The sequence below is a fragment of the Triticum dicoccoides genome, chromosome 3A (genome assembly GCF_002162155.2).
Source record: "Triticum dicoccoides isolate Atlit2015 ecotype Zavitan chromosome 3A, WEW_v2.0, whole genome shotgun sequence".
Taxonomy (NCBI): Eukaryota; Viridiplantae; Streptophyta; class Magnoliopsida; order Poales; family Poaceae; genus Triticum; species Triticum dicoccoides.
In genome coordinates this window covers 44702041-44715026 of record NC_041384.1, presented here as the reverse complement: position 1 = coordinate 44715026, position 12986 = coordinate 44702041, and the positions used below count along the sequence as shown (strand labels likewise).

General features: G+C 45.8%; 1 long non-coding RNA gene and 1 pseudogene across 1 annotated transcript; both read left to right on the top strand.

The window, feature by feature from the left end:
* The first annotated feature begins 4082 nt into the window (after positions 1-4082).
* LOC119266968 lies at positions 4083-10263 on the top strand (annotated as a pseudogene).
* A 1611-nt stretch (positions 10264-11874) lies between these two features.
* Positions 11875-12898, top strand: LOC119271153. The gene is made up of 3 exons (XR_005134433.1): positions 11875-12435; positions 12526-12640; positions 12727-12898. It is a non-coding gene; the product is annotated as an uncharacterized LOC119271153 (long non-coding RNA).
* Positions 12899-12986: the final 88 nt, after the last annotated feature.

The window sequence follows — 12986 nt, the reverse complement described above, 5'->3', positions numbered from 1 at the left end:
TCGGCCATACATTTTTGCGTTGTGTGAGAGCGGCTCTAGTTGCATGCTGCGAGTACCGGCACATGCAGAAGCCTCACAAAGCCGGCCTGGATGAGCTACGTCCTGATCTTATCATGCTAGCTTCGAGTGCAAGTTCGTGAGGAGGCTGCTGTTGGTTGCAGTTCCTGCCATCCTGCTCCATAGGAAAGCTACGGCATGGCCAGGCGTGCCAGCTAGCAGGTGGTTGTGCCCGCGGCCATAGGCGCGGGGTCACATGATAGCTTGAAGTGGTGTGTTTAGGCTAGTCATAGTCGGAGTAACTTAGCTAGTAATATAGTATACTTTAAGAATTTTTTTCTTATGTGGCAAGTATTTAATGTGAGGTGGTAACATAATATGTTACTACTCCCTCTTCTCCGGTTTATAAGGCTCAATTCAAAAATCTCACCAACCAAGATAGATGATGAGTGGTAGAATATTTTTTGTAGTTTGCAAAAGCACTCAATTAATGCTTTTGTTTTTCTCAAAAAATTATGTTTACGAATGCATTAATTGCAATGCATGCATGCATGCATAAAGTGCATGCATTGGTCAGTTTTCTCTTAATACTTGCTTGCAATGATTTAATGCACCTTAAAGTCTGAACATGTGATGGAAAACAACCAAATTGAGCCTTATAAAATAGAAAAACTAAAATTTTGAGATAAGCCCTATAAACCGGAAAGAAGGGAGTATAGCATATTATTTCCCAAGACAAGATGAGTCTACAAGCTAATAAATAAAGTCATCTATGACACTACTATCATATTACTTTGCATTATGAAAATAGTAACTTAGACTAGTGTCATGCATATGACACTAGTCTAAGTTACTCCCCGCTATAACCAGCCTTAGTTGCCAGTAGGACAACCGGTGGTGCGTGCTAGTTAGCAGGGCCACCGATGGTGGTGGCACTGGCTCGTCCACTTACGGGCATGCTTGATGGTTGTCTGGTGCAGCATTGCATGTCAACTCTTCGACGAAACGTCTACACCAAAGATGGATGAAAAGAAATAGAAATATTGTCAAGTGGACATGCCCCGGTCAAAACCATGCTGACTCAGGATGGATATTGCTTTGGTTGAGTCGAGGGATGGAACTTGACCGGTTTCAATAGTTAGGGATGCAAGTTGTTCGGTTTCATAGTTGAGGGATCGAATCTAGACTCTGTCAATAATTGAGAGACGAAAAATATATTTTTTATTAATTCAAAATTAAGCATAAAAAACAAACCTAAGTAATAAATTACAACAACAACTAGAGTAGCAAAATCATACAAGACCAAAATTATGTCATGATGGAGTAAAAAGAAAGAGAACTCAAAAGAAATCAAAACAATGATCAAAGAAGCTACATTAGTGATCATATATATATGCACCAATCATATATCTTGCCATCACAAGTACAACAAAAAACATTCTTCAACACCGACGCCTTCAAAAAAGGAACAACCCTCAAACATCGTCATCACTAGATGCAACCATCTTAGGTCAAATCATGGGTTTTCACCCTGAAGCATCGTCATTGTCAGGTATAATCAAATAGGCTCTTGGAATTAGAGGCGGCTACTGACCCCCGCGACCCCGAGCTAGGGTTCCTTCCTTGCTCCCGCGCCGCTGCCGGCCACCCCTCGCCCCCTCCCGTCGGTGCCGGCCTCCGTCGCGCGCGCCCCCGGCCTACCTCCCTCTCCCCCGGCACCCTCCTGCCTGCCTCCCCGTCTCGACCCCCTCCTCCTCCTCGGATGGCACCGACGGCGGCGGACGTCCATTTCCCGCACGCCTGGAGGGGGAGTCGGGGCTCCCTCCTGCCCGGCGGCGGTGCTGCTCGGCTCACGGCGATGGGGCCCGACGGCGGAGTTCTGCGGGCCTCGGGTGCTCTCGACGCGGTGGCGAGGCCGTTGGCTGCGGGGCGGCGCGGTCGGCAGCTGGCCGGCGGCGCCTGCTCGGCCCAGATCTTGGCCCTTTTGGGTCCCATCTGGGCTGGGGCGGGCCTGCGGTCCGTGGCGCGACGGCGTAGCTCCCTGATGGTGTGGCGAGGCGGCCGTGGATGCGATGGTGATGGCTTCGGCGACCGGCGCGCTGCAGCGTGGCTACAGGGACTGTCCGGACCCGTTGGGGTCCGGCCGGGCCGGTGTGGCCTGGCAAGTCCCTGTCGCTATGTCCGGTCGGCTCCGCGCGGCGGTGGAGGTTGTTCCCTCCTGTCGGCTGTGTTGCAGTTGCCACCAAGCCCGGTGTCTTCTTGTCCTACCTCCAGGTTTCGTGTTGGTGGCTCAGTGAGACGGTGATGATGGTGCGGTATCCGTGGTGGCACGGGCTGGTGGGCGGCATGTTGTGCGGTGCGCTTCCGTTTGTCTAGGGTGGTGGTGGTGGTTTCGGGACGGGTGAAATCTCTCATGGCTCATTCGCCACCGACGCGGCTGCGCCCGTGGGCGTTGCCGGACCCTCCTGAGGGGCGTCGGTGATACCCCTCCCCCACTACCATCCGCGTACCGGGGAAAACCCTAGGACTTTCCTGGGTAGCAGTGTCGTCGTCGTCGCATTTCTTCATGAAGATGTTGCTTGGTACGCGAGACTTCAGAGTGCTTGGTGAGCGGTGGTACTTCTCCGAAGGGTGTAGCGGGTGTCGGCCATCTTTGCTTAGTTGAGCTGTCGGCGTCGGCATTTATTTCTTTTTTCTTTCTCTCCTTTTTTTTTCTTTTGGGTTTGTTTGTGTTGCGACCCCGGCAAGCTAATTGTATCGGTTAGATATTGCTTTATAATCTAAAGCGGAGGGAATCCTTTTTCGTAAGGTATAATCAAATAGGGCAGACCTTGGATTTTCAAGTATTGAAGAAGCACCATCAAATTGAAGTCATCATGTATTGTCGCCATCACTTTCCGCGATTCCGGATGTTGCGTGCATAATATGGTCTGGATGTGGAATGCCAAGCAAGTCAAGATCCTGTTACAAGCAGGTAGTTGAGTCACGACCACAGTCAGTTGCCACCAAAGGATCCCAACAGCGAAGGTCGTCATCACACACTGTGACAGAGATTGAGTAAGGTCATAGGATCTCCAAAATCCTGACTCGGCAGACTCCGACAATCCTGCACTATTTTCATGGTCCGCGGTTCTCATTCGTGTTGACATAACAAAAATAACGTGCACATGGTTTCAAAGATATAAATTTCAACTTAGGAAGGTATTCAATGTGAGCAAAAGCATACATGTCTTTCTCACTCATATGCCCAAGCATCTTGTGCCACAAAGTCAGTTGAATGCTCTTTCTCAGCAATGTTTCGGCACTTCATCGTATGATTAGTCACATAGAGAAAACCTTGCCTACTTATTCGAGCCATGACCAAAAAGTCTTTGGTGATCTTTCACTTTATTTTGCCGAAGTAACTAGGTTGCTTGGTATCATCAAACTTGCTCACGACGATAAATTCAATCTTATGTTGAAAACACGCCTCACATCATCAAGCATTAATCTACAACTTGTGTTTGTCTCAATGCATTTTCTAAAAAGGGGTTACACTAGCCTTTGCATCACATGGCACACACATCCATACTATTAAACATGGATCAAGTTATAGTCACCGAGTTTCTAGTGCATATATGAGCTCTTGCCAACAGTAGTTGACGAACCACTACTTTCTATCTTCACTTGGCCAATATACCACTTGTGTAAGATGTGAAATACTCCTTACGTGAGGTAATGTGAAAGGGTACATCTGAATGCGTGAGTTCTCCCCATCAGATATCATTAGAGACGGATGCAGTAGAACATGCAAACCAACCCGTAGTTGGATTGTTAGATGAACATTGGTATCTCCAGCCCATCAAGATTCAAGTTCTACATGCTGCAGCTCACATTTATTTTTATTCTGAATTATTTCAGGATTTTCGGCGATACGCTCTGAGTGAGAGGAGACGTTTTTGTCGACTACAAGACATGTTTATAGGGATAGGATGTGCGTTTCTAGGGTGACTGTATGCACGTATATATGAGCGCTTGTGTGTGTACTAATGTTAAAAAAAAACAATAGAACATGGCTCGTGTTTGCAATCAGAGTTGCAGGACGACACAGGCCGCCGACCCCCGCCAAGCGCGGCATGTCGCCGCGGTGGATGCTGGACGTCGGCGTCCCTGGCCCCGCGCCCCAAACTGCTCTCGTCGCCGCCCATCTCCCGGTGCCGCATCAATCCTATCGAGTACGAGCAGCTCGCTGCCTCGACTAGCTGGCTCATTGTTCCGGGCCAGCTGCTCTGCTCTGCTCGCTCGTTCGGCGTCCGGTTCAAGGGAGAAGGACCAATTGCCATGCGATTGTAGGAGTCAAGCGGCGGCGGACGCGGATTTGCAAATCGCGACCTCCCTCCTTGAAGTTGATCGTTCTCGCCGGCTGGTTTGCCCACCGCCCGGTGGTTCCTGACTGTAAGCCCCGTTCTCGTATCACTCCCATCGTTTTGTGTTGACTAACATAGACCGCCTCCCTGATTGCTTTGGCGACTCGTCAGCCTTGAGGCACAAGGAGAGAGCGTTAACGAAAATGGCAGGCGTTCCATTGAATGTTTGTTTGAACATCAGTGGATGCATACGAGCTGTTCGACGAAATGCTCATGTGCGCTTCCTAGCCTCTCCTCTGTTTCTGGGTTAAAAATTTCGCTATCCTAATCAAAATCTTGCAACTTCGCAGGAGGCAAGCCAAGCTGGCACTTCCTATGTAATGATTCTGCACCGAACCGAGGTCTTGCCGGTGCAAGTAGATGAGGACAAGTGGACAACCATACTAGTATATTATGGCTGAAATGTTATTCGCTGATTAAGATAGACGGACTGAAAGACTTCAAGTGCATCAATGACTGTCCTTTTCTGGATAATTTCATGTTAAACGAATCTGATGCAAATATTACAAGAAATTGATTAGGTAGCCATTCTGCATTTGACTTTGAAGGAGTGGTAGGTTCTCTTCTTCCAACTGCTGGGTTGATGGATTGACTGTGTAGGCAGAAGGAGTGGCTTAGCTTGTGACTCTATGAGCAACCATCCAAGAAGAGGTAGTTTGATCTCACCTAAGCAAGAGATTCCTCTTCTACCACCTCCCAGCAGTAGCAGGCTCGCCGCTGCTCGTCTACACCGAGGCATGGTGACCAATTCCTTTCTTGTCAGCCGGTTTTTCTTTCTCGCGAGCCTGAATTGCATATGCTACATTTTGGGCTCCTGGCTTGCGGAGAATCCTTTCGTTGTTTATCCCAGCAAGAGACCACCACTGGACCGCCGCCTTTGTCTCTACCCCTTCTCGCATCTGCCGTTAAAATCGAAAGGTATGGCATCATTCCTTTAAAATTGAGTACCATATCTTGGTTCCATGCTCTTTAGTTTTGCTTATGAATTGTTTGACGAAATATAGTCAAAATAAAAATTGTTTGATGAAATGCCCAAATAATCATCTGTCCACTTTTTACAATATATTTGCTCCTAGTTAAAGTCTATGGCATGTGGTTCCTGTAGCTGGTTGTCGTAAGAAGAAAGTGCTTCGAACTTGCATGTCTGGAATCTGACTAGGATCAAGAAAAGGGGCATCATTTTTCATATATTTTACTAGCAAGTGGATGTATGGAAAAAGATAATTACTGAAAGGGCCTTCACCTTGTAATTCTGCAACAACACTTGTCCATTTTTTATTTCATCATTAGTGGGAATTTACAATGAGGAAGGTGGGAAGAAAAATGCGAACAAGGACGTGTTTGATGACAAGAAAGGTGTGCTTGATTGTGTGGCTGTGACAGGGACGGACAGGTCCTATGGCTTGACAAGAAAACAGTCAGCTGGTCTTCCTCCTTCCATGTAATGAAGTAACCATGAGGTGTGAGCAAGCATCCAACAGGCTAGTTTGTGTGGCCGAGCTAAATCTCACCTAGGCAGGAGATTTTCCTTCTGGAGCACAGGAGTATGGCGAAAGCCGCTCGTCTATACAGTGGTATGGCTGCTTCTTCTATCCCCCGTGCTTGAATTGCACATATGGCCTCTTATAGTTATATGATCCTGGCATTGGGTAACCATTCATCAGTTATTGATGCAGATGTCTCAGCATTCACTGATCATGGCTTCAACCACTAAATCCTAGACAGTGCTGCCGCCACGTCCTTGACTCCTCCTTTCATTATCAAAGAGTAGAAAGGTACATCCTTTAGTTACGTGTCATTCTCTGTCACTGCAGGCTCATGTGTTGCTGCTCTAAGATCCTGACTTTTTCAAATTTGATATCTTATTTAGTGGTCTGGAAACATAAGTTTCACTTTGTAGATTACACAGGATTTGTTTGGAATGTGACCAGGGTATTTTATTCATAAAAAAAGTAAAGAGTATCCCACAGTTTTTCCTGTAGGAATTTAAGTCTCGAAGGTTCTTGAGCTTGTTGTAATGAAATAAAAATAAATTATCACTCACTTATGCAGAGAAGAGCATTGTGTGGACAATTTGCACAGCACAAGGCCCACAAAACATCAAGGCAGGCGCACTTGCATCGAAGTCAGAGTCCATTAGTTTGCCCACTATGGGCACAATTTTGGATGCTCTCACTTCGAAATTTTTGACAAAGTTGGGTCAGCTTATCGAAGATGAGGTTGTGATGACACTAAGCATGAAAAAGGATATCAAGAGGCTGAAGAAAAATCTGGAATACTTCAGCGCTGTTCGTGAGGACATGGAAGCTCTGGCCATGAAAGATAGACGGATAAAGGCATGGTGGAAGAGCATGACTGATGTTATGTTTGATGTTGATGTCATCATAGATCTTGTTATGGTTCATTCACAGAAGCTTCTGCTACCACCTAGATCGGTATGTTGCAATCAGTCTATGGTTTCTTGTTTTGGAAAGCTTTCATTTGATCATAAGGTGGCTAGAAGAATTAAGGACATAAATGAAAAGTTTGATGAGATTAAAACGAACACACAGATGTTCAGCTTGGATAGAACCATTCATCAACAATTCCAGGTAACAACCGTGGATAGAAATCAGACATCCCCTATAGATGAACTAGAGGTTGTTGGAAGAGAGATCAAACAATCTGTTGGTAACATAGTACAAATGATTGTCAGTGGCTGCCATGAGAATAGTAGAAGTGTTCTGGGGATTCAAGGAATGGGAGGCATTGGTAAGACAACGTTAGCCCAGAAGATATATAATGAGCAGATGATAAGAGAGAAATTCCAAGTTCATATATGGTTGTGCGTTTCGCAGAGCTACACAGAGACCGGGTTGATAAAGCAGGCAATACGAATGGCTGGAGAAAAGTGTGATCAACTAGAGACCAAGACCGAGCTTCTTCCACTTTTAGTGGACACTATCAAAGGAAAGAGTGTTTTTCTTGTCCTGGATGATGTGTGGAAATCTGATGTCTGGATTGATCTTCTTCTATCGCCTTTCATGAGAGCCTTTAATTTCCATGTCCTTGTCACCACAAGTGACCTGGATGTTTTGTCAGAAATGCATGCAATATATACCCACCAAGTAAACAAAATGAATTACAATGATGGCTTAGAACTGCTTATGAAGAAGTCCTTTCAGTCGTCCGAGCAAATAAGTGAATTCAAGAATATGGGGTATGAAATTGTAAAGAAATGTGATGGCCTTCCTCTTGCCATAAAGGTCGTTGCAGGTGTCCTATCTACCAAAAAAACAGTTGCCGAAAGAGCATCCGAGATAGCAAATGGTCCATTCATGGACTCCCGAAAGAACTTGGAGGCCCACTGTATTTAAGTTACAACAATTTACCCCCTCGACTCAAGCAGTGCTTTCTCTGGTGTGCTTTATTGCCTCCTAATTTTGAAATCCACCGTGATGCTGTAGCTTACTGGTGGGTTGCCGAAGGTTTTGTGAGGAAAGAGCATGAGTTCTCAGTACATGAAATTGCTGAAGAGTATTATCTTGAGCTAGTTCGGAGGAATCTTATTCAACCAATACCAAAGTATGTAGACAAGGCTGTGTCAACAATGCATGATCTATTGAGGTCACTTGGACAATATCTGACAAAGGATCACTCCCTATTCATGAATGCGGAAAATAACAATGCCATGTCGAATCTGCGCCGCATAGGCATCAGCCATGCTGTAGAAAAAATACCCGCTCTAGAAGAGCATAAGTGTTTGAGGAGCCTCCTACTGTTTAATAACAAGAACTTCAAGTCGATTCACAAGGAAATTTTCAGAAAGCTCGAGCATATCCGTATTTTAGTTCTCAGCGGAACAAGCATCCAAAATATACCAGAGTCACTGGGGAACTTGGTGCTATTGAGGTTGCTAGATCTGAGCTATACTGAAATTAACATGCTTCCAGAGTCCACAGGAAGCCTCATCAGCCTTGAATACCTTTCTTTGCTTGGTTGCCGTCAATTGGATAGCCTGCCAGCTGGTCTCATGAGACTGTCCAACATAAGTTTTTTGCAATTAGAACAGACTGCAGTTGATCATGTTCCAAAAGGGATTGCAAAGTTTCAGCAGCTCTACAACCTAAGAGGAGTTTTTGAGAGTGGTACTGGATTCAGATTAGATGAATTGAGACGCCTCCCCAATATCCAACGTCTTTGGGTCGAGAAGCTAGAGACAGCGGCACCAGGGGCTGAACTTGTACTGAAGAACAGTCATAATCTTAGAGAACTGGGACTGCGCTGCACAGTGGCCAGTACGCAAGAGAGAACTCGTTACCAGACTGATGAGGTTGAGAGAATTCAGCAAGTCTATGATATGCTTATTCCATCACCAAGCCTTGTATATATTTTTCTGGAAGGGTTCCTGGGTATAAGATTCCCGGAATGGCTACTCTCAGAACCGGAGCTTAATATGCCAAGTTTGTGTCATATGCACCTCAATGAGTGCGTATCATGTTCAGAGCTTCCACCAGCAGGTCAGATGCCAGAATTGCTAGTTCTTCAGATTAAAGGTGCAGATGAAATTGTAACTATTGACACAGAACTCCTGGGGAAAGGTGTCAGAAGTGCAGCGGCTTTCTTCCCAAAACTTGAACTGCTTCACATCATTAGCATGTGTAGTTTGGAAAAATGGTCACTGAACATAAGAAATAAGCTTGATCACATGGAAGACAACTCTCAGCAGTTCACTCTGATGCCCTGCCTTAAGCGTCTGCTGCTTCTTGATTGCCCCAAACTGAGAGCTCTGCCTCAAGACATGTCCATGATTGTTAATTTGAAGAGAATCCACATTGAAGGTGCTCACAAGCTTCAAGAAGTTGTCAATCTTCCTGCCGTTCTGTGGCTCAAGGTGAAGAACAACGCATGTTTGAGGAGGATTTCTAACCTCTGTAAGTTGCAGCACCTGTTTGTACAGGACTGCCCAATGCTGGACCAGGCAGAGAACCTGTGCTCGCTGAATAGGGTGTACATGATTGACTGCCCACACGTCCAAGAGTTCAGGAATTGTCTCGCGGAAGAAGAGCAAGGCATCCTAGTCCATGTTGCAGCAGATGGACATAATATCTTCCCTGATGAATCTCTCTATAATTAGATAGGTGACTGAATAGCGGGCTAAGGAAAACTTGCTCTAGTTCTACTACTTTATTATTCTAATTTTTTTGGTTCCGAAACTGTGGACACTCACTTGAAATTATTTTTATTATTTTCCTTCTTACAGGCTTACAAGATCGGTTTGTATTGAAGACATGATGGTTAGTTGTAAATACTCAAAATTTTGTGAAGCCTTGAAGTGCAAGGAGCTCTTCGATCGGAGACAGGCAATGAGAGGTCTCTGTTTGTCGAATGCTGGAGTGCAGTGTTGTTGCCTTTTCTCTGTTTTACATGGCCGCTCAAAATATCAGATTGGTTACAGATATGGCCTTTTGTAGGGAGCTGCTGCTCGGGGATTCCTCAGAATCCTTCATCATATCTTCGAGCCTTGAAGTGCTATGGAGCTCTTCGATTGGAGGCGGACGATGGGAGGTCCCTGTTTGTTGAGTTCTGGAGTGAAATGCTGTTGCTTTTTCTCTGTAACATTTGTTCTTTTAGTGTGTTCTTGTGGAGTTCAGGTGAGTATTTCACCTGGGCTTCCTACAAAAACGGCGTCAGAAGCTCATTAGTTTTTGGATTGATTGAATAATGATAATGGCGTACCTATGGTTGATTTTCAAAAGGCTTTTGTACTATCATTTTGAGGAACGTGACTATATGGTATCAGGGAAAGTTAAACAGATGCCTGCTTAGCTTAACTGCTTAAGCATGGAGCTGCACCTTTGTTATGCTTGTCAATATGTGCATGGAATTAGGCAGGCATTCATCTGGAATATGTTTGGAGTTGTGTTTCTTATCTTGGGAGTGAAAATTTAAGGCGATCCAAACTGCTAGTAACAATAGTATTTTTGACTTTGTAGCTACTTAGACCTCTTTGATTCAAAAGATCGTATAGGAATTCTAAGAAGAAGAAAATAAATTATTTTGGTTGTTTGATCTGTTGGAATGAACCTTGAAAAAAAAAGGTCTCCAGATTTATTGGCACTACATTTCAAAAGTATTATTTTTCAAGAGATTCAAAGTTTTCCTATGAAATATAGTCTTAGAAAACTTACGAAAATTTCCTACATGACACAATCGTACAAATTAAACAACTAACATAAAAAATCCAAAAAAGATCCAATCTTTCAAATATTTCTATAAAAATCCTTTGTATAAAAAATACCTATTTGTGCTGTTGGAACAATGAAACCTTCATTAGAAAAACGTTCATGAAGAGAATCTCTAACTTATCCCTTAAGAACCTTTGAGGAATTAAGCGCATCTAGCCAACCTCTCAAACCGTTAAGAGGAGTAAATATTATAAGAGTCGGCCGCAAAAAGCAGCCCAACTCTCTCAAATATACTCAAGGCGGCCTCCCAAAGTAAAAAAATAAATTTGTCGGGCCTCCCTTCCCACTCGACCGACCATCACTTCTCGCCGCCGCCCACTCTCGCCACCGCTGCCCCCGATTCCTTCTGGAATGTAACATCAAGACCCTTCTACAACCCTTCCGCCACTCTGCCGGCCACCACCGCTAGGGCAATGCCGCCGCCCGCACGAAGGAAAGAGGTTGGGGAGCATAAACTTGCTTCGGTTCGCCACATCGTCAACCAAGGCCGGAAGCAAGGGCGGTGGCAAGGCCCCAGCGGCCCCAACGACGACAGGACGCACTCATCTTGATCCGGTCGGTGGCAAGCGGACGATGAAGCCAACGATGGTCATGAAGGTGCTCGCCAGAGCGGAGGCAAAGAAGATGGCGAGTCCGGTACCTCGTCCTTGTCCGGCTGCTCGTACCCCGTCTCTGGCCACCCCCCCTCCCCCCCCTATCTAGCGCATTTGGCCCCTGCAGCCGTCGCTCAGGTTTGTGGCCGCCAAGTGGTCCATGAAATGTCGAAGAGGTAAAATATTTGTGCCTTTTCTTTTCAGCCAATGCATTGGTAGCTAAAGCGTCATCCCGCGGTAACTAACGTAGCTGCGCCAGGACGTGTGGGCATATTTGCTTCGTGCCACACGCGTGAGGTAGAGATGAGTAGTATTTGTTGGACGTGTGGTACGAAATAGCTGCACCCACACATGTGGATAGTTCTAATGTTCGTCCATGCATGACCTGTGTGGGCTGCCTCCTGATTATGCCACACAGGATATATGAGCGAATCTCTAATATGCCACACGTGTCCAAATAATAAGAAGATTTTGACTCACTAACGAATGATATGCCAATATCATCCGCGAGAACTTTGTATAGCGGTAGCGTTTTCTTGTCACAGCAGAAGTTTTCACTGTTTCTCCAAGAAAGTATATTGCGGTGGCAGGGTTATTAGTCAAGCTTAGTTAATAACACAATTTTTTTTGGCAGCGTTGAGCCTCGCCGTGGTGGGTTCTCGGCGTCGGCATCCCCGGTCCCTGGCTGGCCGGCTCCAAACTGCTCTCGCCGCCTCCCATCTGCTCGTGCCGCATCACCCCGATCTAGTACGAGCAGCTCGCTGCCTCGACTTGCTGCTTCATTGTTCCGGGCTAGCTGCTCTGCTCGTTCGCTCATTGCCCGGTTCATGGGAGAAGGACCAACCGCCATGTGATTGTGGGAGTTTAAGCGGCTGCGGAGGCGGAGGCGGATTCGGAACCCCCCTCCTTGGTCGGCGTCGCCGGCTGGCTTGCCCACGGCCCTTCTAGCATTCATTCCACTGAACACAAATGTTTGGGACAACAAATGAGCTGATGCATACGAGCTGTTTGACGAAATGCTCACTAGCTGCTCCTCTGTTTCTTGGTTTAAACGAAATTCGCTGTGCTAATCAAAATCTTGCAGCTTCGTAGGAAGCCCAGCCAAGTTGGCACTTGCTATATGATATGATCGCACATCGCAATTTCCAATCCTTGACCGGTCTCGCCGGCTTGCTTGCCCTTGCCTGCCCACCGCACCGGTGGTTGCTGACTGTAAGCCCCTTCTAGCATATTACTTCCATTGTTCTGTTTTCTTATGACTAACTTTGATTGCCTCCCTGATTGCTTCGGTGACCCGTGAAGTCGTGAGACACAGGGAGAGCAGGAACGGAAATGGTTGGATACTAGCATTCCGTTGGGTTTTTCCTTGAGACAACAACTCAGTGGATGCATGCGAGCTGTTCAACGAAATGCTCAGGTGAGCTTCCTAATCTCACTCGCCGCTACGTGTTTTCCGCGTTAAAAAGTCGTTATCCTAATCAAAATCTTGCAACTTTGTACTAGGAGACAAGCCAAGTTGGCACTTGCTATATAATGATTCTACACCTAACTGAGGCCTTGCCAGTGCAAGTAGATGAGGACAACCATACTATATTATGGTTGAATAAAATAAACGGACTTAACGACTTCAAGTGCAGCAATGATTGTCCTTTCCTGGCTAATTTCGTACTATGGAATCCGATGCAAATATTATAAGTATTATAAGAAATTGATTAGGTGACCGATTCTGCATTTGACGTTCTGATGAGCGACCATCCAACAAG